Source organism: Macaca thibetana, chromosome 5, assembly GCF_024542745.1.
Source record: "Macaca thibetana thibetana isolate TM-01 chromosome 5, ASM2454274v1, whole genome shotgun sequence".
Taxonomy (NCBI): Eukaryota; Metazoa; Chordata; class Mammalia; order Primates; family Cercopithecidae; genus Macaca; species Macaca thibetana.
The window spans coordinates 57,920,333-57,929,814 of NC_065582.1; the positions used below are offsets into that span (position 1 = coordinate 57,920,333).

General features: G+C 31.8%; 1 non-coding gene across 1 annotated transcript; it reads right to left on the reverse strand.

Annotated features, from left to right (window-relative positions):
- Positions 1–8,066: 8,066 nt before the first annotated feature.
- LOC126955854 (small nucleolar RNA SNORA70) lies at positions 8,067–8,197 on the reverse strand. Its single transcript, XR_007726140.1, has one exon. It is a non-coding gene; the product is annotated as a small nucleolar RNA SNORA70 (small nucleolar RNA).
- Between the last annotated feature and the right edge of the window lie 1,285 nt (positions 8,198–9,482).

Sequence of the window (9,482 nt, forward strand, 5' to 3'; positions counted from 1 at the left end):
TGGGACAAATACCTAATGCATGTGGGGCTTAAAACCTAGATGACAGGTTGATAGGTGCAACAAACAACCTTGGCACATGTATACCTATGTAACAAACCTATATGTTCTGCACATGTATTCCAGGACGTAAAGTGGAAAAAAAAAAAAAAAAAAAAAAAAAGAATGCCCTTTTCTGAGGTTCTTACTAACATGACCTGTGTAACTTGAAAATCCTCGAGACAGAAATTTAAAGTGATCCCATTCTGTTTATAACCCTGGGTCCTTGGTATAAACAAATTTATGTGATCCTTTTGGGAACCCTATTTCAATTCTAACCTAAAATTATTTGCATAAATATACTTTAATTAGTTAGGAATTGACAGTAAAACAAAACAAAACACATAGAGAAGCATCATACATGAAAAGGAAATAGGAGGAAAACAAGGAGATAAAAGAATCACATGAAGAATGACTGCAGATATTGGAATTATAAGAATGTATAACGAACAAGTTTGAATTAAGTAAGAATTAAAATGAATGATTTAAAAGTTTAATTAAAACAATAGTAAACACATAACTGACACATTCATAATATATTAGAGATAGCTAAAGTGAGAATAATCGCATAATGTAAAATATATTAAATTCACTGTAACTATTAAGAGATGTATAAATATGAACAATAAAGAGAAAGGATTAAATGATATGAAGACAGAATGAAAATGACTATCGCATATTAAACTTGAGTCTAATATATTCATTAGTGAGATTTATTGACAGATTACAGACCTAATGAAAGACATCAAATTCTCAGATTCAAGAGAAATAACACATTACACACAAGATACATAAGATGAATTAATTCCTAGGCACACCTAAGTTTTTATCATAACCTGTACCTTCAGTCATCTTCATTCTTCTTGACCTGATCTATTTTTCTCATCCTATTTACCACCTTCAAACATATGGTACATATCCTATTTATTTTGGGTATCTCATATTACAATATAATCTCAAAACAGATTTTGTTGATTTTGTTTGCAAGATGTAACCAAAGTGCCTAGCTTATTTTTATAGCACAGTATATGTTCAAAAGTTATTACCAAATAAATATAAAGCACATTTATGAATGGTGAAGAAGAATATAAAACAGAGGGAAGACCTTCAGAACTACCACGACAAAATGACACATAACTTAAATGTCAAAATACCAATACTGATTTCTTATCAACAGCAGTAAAATGTAGGAAAAAATTTGGAAAATATCCTCGATGTGTTTAGACACACTTCTATATATTAGAGGTTTATAAAACATAAAACACCTTTTATAAATGAGTCAAAATAATGACATTTTAGACAAAGAATAACAGAAAATTTATCATCCAGAAACACCTTCTAAAGAAATCTCAAAAGACAAATTTCAAACAGAGGAAAATGAACACAGATAAAGGATTTGAGATAAAATAAATAATAATGAGAAAAACAGAATATATATGGAAAGTATAAAAAATAAAATTTACTTCACTACAAAATTGAAATGTAGGTTTATGAAAAACAGAAGCCAAATTTTTGAAACCAATAGACTACAATTAAGATATTAATCAAAGAGAAAGTTTTAACTTCCTTATGTTTATAAGTAAACATGTTTTGCTGGGGGTCCCTATTGGTCTTCTGCTTTGATGATTTACTTAAACCACTCTCAGAACTCAGAGAAGCAATTATACTTATGTTTATGGTTTATTAAAATAAAAGGATGCAGATTCATATCAACAAAGGAAAAAGGTGCTCAGGGCAAAAGTTCAGGAGACACCAGGCACAAACTTACAAGTGTACCATCACAGTAGAATCACATGCAGATACACTTCAATCTCTCAGTAACGCTGTATACAACCACATGTTAATTCTTGGCAATGAGAACAGCTTATTTAATCTTTGATGTCCCAGGTTTTTATTGGTGGTTAATCACGTAGGCATACAATGCCCACGTGACAAAACTCAGCAAATTCAGCTTCTTTTCCATGATCTCTCTAGAACAAAAACAGGCATTTGGCATAAATCATATCTTAGAATAAACATATCTGGTTAAATTGATACCACATGGTTCAAATAAATATAACATGGCTCAGGGCCTCAGGCATATAAAGTCAGTCATTCACCATAAACCCAAGGCCTCAGATGTACAAAAACACTCTTCACGGTAATATTACTTCCAGAACTCAGAGTCTAGTTAGTCCTAAAGACAAATTACCTTTAAATGTACAGGGTTGAAGAAACCCTGGCCTGCTGAGTTAACATATTCTTGCCTAATCCATATTTATTGTCCCTGGTCTAGTCTCTCCTGTGGCAAAACAATCATTTTTCTGAGCATCCACGTTGAATATAGCATTTATATGACAGTAACAACAGTAATATTAACATGAATATGCCTAGCATTTTATAGACACAGTGTAGGGTAAAGATGGGGTTTTAAAAATTACTAATGCATCCTACAAGACCATTCCATATACTTTAATATTTTGTACAAACAAAATTACCCATTCCTCCTCTCAATCTGCTTTTATTTTTACCTTTTGATAAATCTGTGCAGAACTATTTAGCACTGAAATTAGATAATGGTTAGCTAAATTCTGTTTTCTCAGGCCATTTATTATTCACCCATATTACATTCTGAGGAGGCTTTCTGGGTTCCTAACGGGTTGTGGACATAGCCAGTCACCCTGTCTCAGTTCACAGGCTCTAATTGACAATGATCTCTACTATATGCTGTCATACACCAGGAAGCACTCCCTTCTTAGAGACAAGACACAAGAATTAGAATTGTTTACATCTCTGCTACCTGTACTACAGGATGTCTTATCTATTCTTGGGACAATGGCAATAACAATCAATTAATATAAATTATGAGTGACCTCAGAGATGGGGTCCCTAAAGATTATATAAATGTGTCCCTCAGCAGCTAAGAAAAACCATTGCTGTATGGTTATTTAGGCTTCCATCTTCTTTAAAGTGATAAAGTGATGTTATTGAGTCATAATACAAGCTCATTACCAGCGTTGGGTCCTAGCATTATCCATTATTAACTGTTGAGTCCACTTTACCCAGTTCGCTACAACTTCATCATTTTTCCAGGTTGAATCTCATCCCTTCCTCTCTCATAGATAAGAATTTCCTCTAATCTATTTTAGTTAATAAATCTTCTTCCTTAAAAGCCCTTAATGATTAAAAATGAATTCAGCTTCACAATGCCTATACGAGCACTTATCTCCCTGAAGGTTTTTTTCTGTTTTATAGGCCAATCCTTAACCCAACATGGTTGTTGTCATTGCAGACTAGATTTAACCGGAATCAGGAACCATGTTTTATACTCCAAACTGTTTGGTTGTCAGTATGAGGACAAAAATAAGAAAAAACAAAACAACAAACAGACAATAACAAAAACACCAGTTCTCTACAATTTTTGAGAAACAGAAGAGGAAGGAATACTTCTCAATTCATTTTATGAAGCAAGCATGGGACTTAAACAGAATAAGACATAGATGATTAAAAAAAAAAAAAAGGAAAAAAAATTAAACAAAGAAAACTTTAGACCAACATACCCTAGATGAAAATCTACAAATATACCATAGATGCAAAATCCTCAACAACTTGAATATGACACTATGTAGAAAAGTGATAAACATGACCAAGCTGTGTTTATTCCAGAAATGCTAGACAGGTTCAACATTTTTAAAAATCTAATAATATAATTCATCATATTAATATTCTAAAATGGGAAAACACATGATCATTTCAATAAATGCAGGGGAAAAAGACACTATTAAACAATTACTTGTGATAAAAATGCAGCAAACCAGAAATAGCAAAAAATTCCTTCATCTTGATAAAGAGCATAGAAAAATCCATCATATTTAGCTGTGAAACACTGACTGTTTTCCACATCTATGCTCAGGAATAAAGCAAGGGTGTTTGTTTTTATCACTCATTTTCAACATAATACTTAGAGTTCTATCCAGTGTGTAAGGGAAAAAAGGGAGAATAAAATAAACGCAGATTGGAAATAAATAAGTAAAACTGTTCCTACTTGTGAATAATATTATTATATATGTAGAAATTTTTACAGCATTTAGGAGAGAGAAGGAATGTAGAAAAGGGAAAGGAAGGGGGAGGAAAAAACAAAGGAGAAGGAGAAAGTAAAAGAACAGTGGAAGGAGAAGCAGTGTCTCATAAAATTAAGAGAGATTTAACAAGATTAGGACACAAGGTAAAAACAGGTTTCCTGATATTATTAAACACATTTCAATAACTTCCCAAGCATAAAGATTTCTTAGGTAGTTGAATACTTTGGTCAATTTCCAGAGTCATGAAAGTCTGTTTTAATCAATTTATAGTGGCCTTTTGTGTAGAGGATTTGCTGGTCTTTTCAAGTGACCATAGTACACATCAATGGGTTGATTGAATATGGAAACTATCTTGAACTCCCAAGATAAACGCGAATTAATAATGATATATTTTACCAACACACGTGCATGCACACACACACACACACACACACACAGACATGAAAGGATTTAATTGGATAATATTTTGCTGAAGTTTTTGAAATCTAAATGAATCATCTAAAGGCATATTTGTCTACAGGACACTTTCTTGTAATGTTTTTTTTTATGGTTTGGTATGGGGATAATGGTAGACTCATAAAATATTGAAAAGTGTTTCCTCTTTTTTATTTCTTCAAGTTTTGTGTAAAGTACAAATTATATTTCCTTAAATCTTAGTAAAATTTGTCAGTTAATTTATCTAGGTGGGTATTAATAAATTTCAAACATATGCATAGGGGTGTTCATCCTATTGCTTTCTTTTTGAGTTTGCCTTAGTAGTTTGTATCTTTTGAGGGATTGGTACATTTAATATAAATCAATTAATTTATATTTATAAATTTCATCATGGTATTCATTTAGATATTCTTAAACTTTTGTAGGACAATGGAAGTGTTATTTCTATCATTCTTTTTTTGTTTGTTTTGAGACAGAGTCTCGTTCTGTCACCTAGGCCTGAGTGCAGTGGCCTGATCTTCACTCACTGCAAACTCCGCCTCCCAGTAGGTGGGAATTCTTGTGCCTCAGCCTCCCGAGTAGGTGGGAATGCAGGCATGCACCACCATGCTCAGCTAATTTTTGTATTTTTAGTAGAGACAGGGTTTCACTATGTTGGCCAGGCTGGTCTGGAACTCCTGACCTCAAGTGATCCGCCTGCCTCGGCCTCCCAAAATGCTGGGATTACAGGCATGAGCCACCACCCGTGGTCACTTCTATCATTCTTAAAATTTGTAAATTATTTATTTCCTATTATTTTCTCCTTAGTCTGGCCAGAGATTTAACAATTTTATTGATCCCTTCAAAGATCTAAGTTTAGTTTAATTTACTTAACTATATACTTTTTCTCTGTTTAATGTTATTTCTTCATCAACCTTTATTATTTTCTTCTTTCTGATTGCTTCAGAATTAATTTGTTCTCATTTCTATAATAATAAGTTGGAAGCTTTCATCATAATTTCAAGGTAATTTTTCTGTTCTAATGCAAGCTCTTAATGGGATAGATTTTTCCCTGAACACATCAATTTAAGCATTTTTGATACGTTATGTTTTTTTAATTTATCTTACTTTTGGCTAGGTTCATGTTTAAATATACATACGTGCAAGAATATTTTCCCTTGAGTCATATGGATTTAGAGATTTAAAAAAGACAAAAAAAGTATTTTGGAAATTTATAGGAGACTTAGTTCACCATAATTGTTACATAATTGTACATATGTCGCAAGTAATGTACTAAGAAAAGTATTTATATTTGTATACATGTTTGGTCCTTAATGATGAAATTAATGCACAGTTGTCTATAATAATTTCCTTATAATCACACTAGTTTTCTTTTGGTGCCACAAGATGATGAACCTCACTTCAGTGTGACCAAGCAAAATGAGGTACAAAAACTGTCCAATCAATGTGAACATATCTCAAATTCATATGAATTTTATAAATATTTTACATGTAAATTAAATTAGAAATTAAAAATATATAACATATTTTATTTCAGAAATATCTGTTTGCCTTTTGGAACTCAAAGTTCAAAACCTTCTGTTGTCATCTTTAAATAACTATTTTTTAAGTTAATTTCTAGCTGGATCTATGAAAATGCTGTCACACAATGTGGAAATAAAGGAAACATTTACAGAAAAATTGTCCATATGGACACATTTTAGACAGAAGATCTAATTAGCATAGTAGTCACTAAACTGGTAAATAAACACTTCTGTTGATTTGCTGTTTAATCAGCATCTATTCTAAATTCTGTAATATTATTTAGTAAAACAGTTTATTTCAATCCATAAATGTATTTTATAAATTTATGCCCAGGAAACTGCCAAGTAAACCGTGGAATTATTAACTGTTTTCTGTAAGTGATGGTCTTTTTTATTTCAAGCTGCTTTCTGCAGTGGATTGATGAGAGTTAAAGAAGATTAAAATGCTTATTCTGTAACGAAAGCCAATGCTGGCATGCTGATATATAATCTCTATAGAAAAAAAGTATTCATCCCTTAGTCTAAGATTTTTAACAGTGGTTCTAAGCACTCTTAAAAATTGTATTATTTAGACATCTTATCGTATATTTAAAAAATATTTTCTTAGAATACTGTGGATGTTATACAAGTCATATAACAGAGAGATAATTTCTTATGTAAATTTACAATACAATTTTTTAAAATAAAACTATTGTGAAATTATTTTCAAATGTTATAAATGTTAATGAGTTTTGTTATATTGGTTCCAATATTTCTAGCATACAGAAAACATCATTTTCCCTGGGAATTAATATTTGGAAATGATGTTTAAGAAAAACCATGCTTCATGTTGGAAAATGCTATGTCTGGTATAACTATAGATGTTTGGAAAGCTGTTCAGTTATGCTAAAGATAAAGAAAGGAGAGAAAAATGACAGAAGGGGAAGTCTGAACAAAACAAAATAATACCTGAAAATGTTGAATGTATGTCTAATATTTGTGAATGTTTATATTCTCTATTTCACCATTATTTAAATATTTATATTTTCAAAGGGAAACAATAATTTTTTTGAAATCATTTTAGTTTTTTACAGAGTGCTGTATTTTTTTCTTTTCATTTCAATTTGGTAAGCAAACAAAATGAAAGTCAGAATATTATAGATAATTAGATTTACTTTTGGAGGTTTGTTGAAACTCTTTATCCTTTATGTATGTATTTCAAGTAGTATAATAAAAAAGAAATATAAAATGATTAGATATACATAAAGGAATTGCAGATAATGTTTTTGACATGTTCTTTCTTTTAATATATTTTGCAGATATAGCCATTCCAGATTATTATTTCACAAACTAAGATGATTCTCAGTAGGGAAGTCTTACTGCATGCCGTTTTCATCAAAGGGAGCTTAGTTTATTTGCCTGTCTGAATATTGACATTATATTACTAATTTACACATTTGGGAAAGGGTCAAGAGATCTCCAAATTTTTGTTGACTTGATATTAACCTGAAAGGGGAACGTTAATAACTGACAAAATATATCCACAGTAGTTAGACATCAAGATAAAGTTACATTTAATTTTTTTAAAAAATCTACTGCATATTGTTGAATTATTTTATATATATATATATATATTTGATGTACAGGAAATAGAATTCATTGGTGGGCATGAGTAAAGAGGGGGCAGCTCTTTTCAAATGCAGGGCTAGCTGCTTGTACAGGGGCCCATGATTCCAGGGATATATTTGGCCCCATAGCCATCCAGGATGAGTTGTTTCTCAGCCACCAAGTCTTAAAATGTATATGCATTAAACTTAGTAAAATCGCACTTCCTTGAGATGTGGTTCTGTGGGCATTCATTGAACTTGAACTTGGCCCTAAATAAGGACTCAATTGTATGCTCCAGGTTTGGCAGCTCGGTATGGATGAACATGGCCAATGTGAACTCTGGCCTCTGTGTCCTGGGGCTTTCCAAAGGCATAATACATCCAGTCTTAAACCTAGATTGGGGAAAGCACTAGATTTGAGACATAAATGTTCAATGGCAAAGGCTATTGCACACAAGGAACAGGCTGCTGTACACTACCTAGGATGCTGCTGTTTGCAGCCATTGCACACCAGGCCCCCACTAGTAAAAGAGCTGGGTAGCTTAATTGATTGTAGAAATTATTTTATATATTAAATTTTTCGGGATTAGTATCTTTTATTCAAGATAGCTAAATGTAATTTATATTAGACCATATACAGTAAGTTGTAAATTATAGAAATTGTGCACATCAAAGTCATATTAAGTGGGCAATATGGCCTTTAACATAATAAAGTTTATTGATAAAAAATAAAATAAAATAATGTGGTTTTGTAGTGCTCTTGTATGTCAACTAAAACAAATTAATAAAACCTATTGAAACCTATAATCTTTAAAACTATCTACTTACACTTTGGGAGGCCTAGGTGGGCTGATCACCTGAGGTCAGGAGTTCAAGACCAGCCTGGCTAACATAATGACATACGCCTTTACTAAAAATACAAAAATTAAACAGGCATGGTGGTGCTTGCCTGTAATCCCAGCTACTCAAGAGGCTGAGGCAGGGAGAACTGCTTGAACCCAGGAAGGGAAGGTTACAGTGAGCCAAGACTGGGTCACTGAACTACAATCTGGGCGACAGAGCGAGACTCCGTCTCAAAACAAAACAAAAAAAACACAAAAAAACAAAAAACAAAAAACACACAAAAAATGCTATCTACTTAAATATTTCATTAAAATAAATATTTTTCTGCTATCCTAGGTTTGTTTTGTCTCAATAATATACATAGTGTATTGGTTGTCTGAAAGTGTTAAATAGAAGCATATTTTAGGGCATTGCTGAAATATCATCCTCCTTTTCTTACTCGAAGTTATGCAATGGTGTATTGATTAATGCATTGGAATTTGTTAATAAGCAGTTTGTATGTCTGAAAAACCAATGTTCAGAGGCATGTAGGTTAAATCCAGCAATCAAATACCAGAGAGATATTTCAGAATATTATTTTTGTATAAGAAAAAACACTTTTCAAAAAAAAAAAGTAAGGTCATTAGGAAGGCATTGTAAAGTTAATCTTTTCCAGCAAAGCTATTACATTTATTTTTCTGCAGTTCTTTAGTTATAAAAAGCAGAATGTAGTTACAGGATCTAGTCAGGGTTAAATTGATTGAAAAATGAAAAACATTGTTTCATTTTTAAATGGATTAACAATTAAGCAAGTTGTTTATGTTGTCCCACTTATGTACTAGAATATGCTACATTCTTTTGGGCATCTTTTAGACCATAGGGCTAAAATTTTGAGAATGACAGAGAGATAATTAGGAGCTCAGCACAAAGCAAAGTGTTACAAATTAGGAAAATAAATAGAATAGAGATCAAAATTAGATAGATTTAGAATTGGAATGATACTGAAAACAAGAGATGGA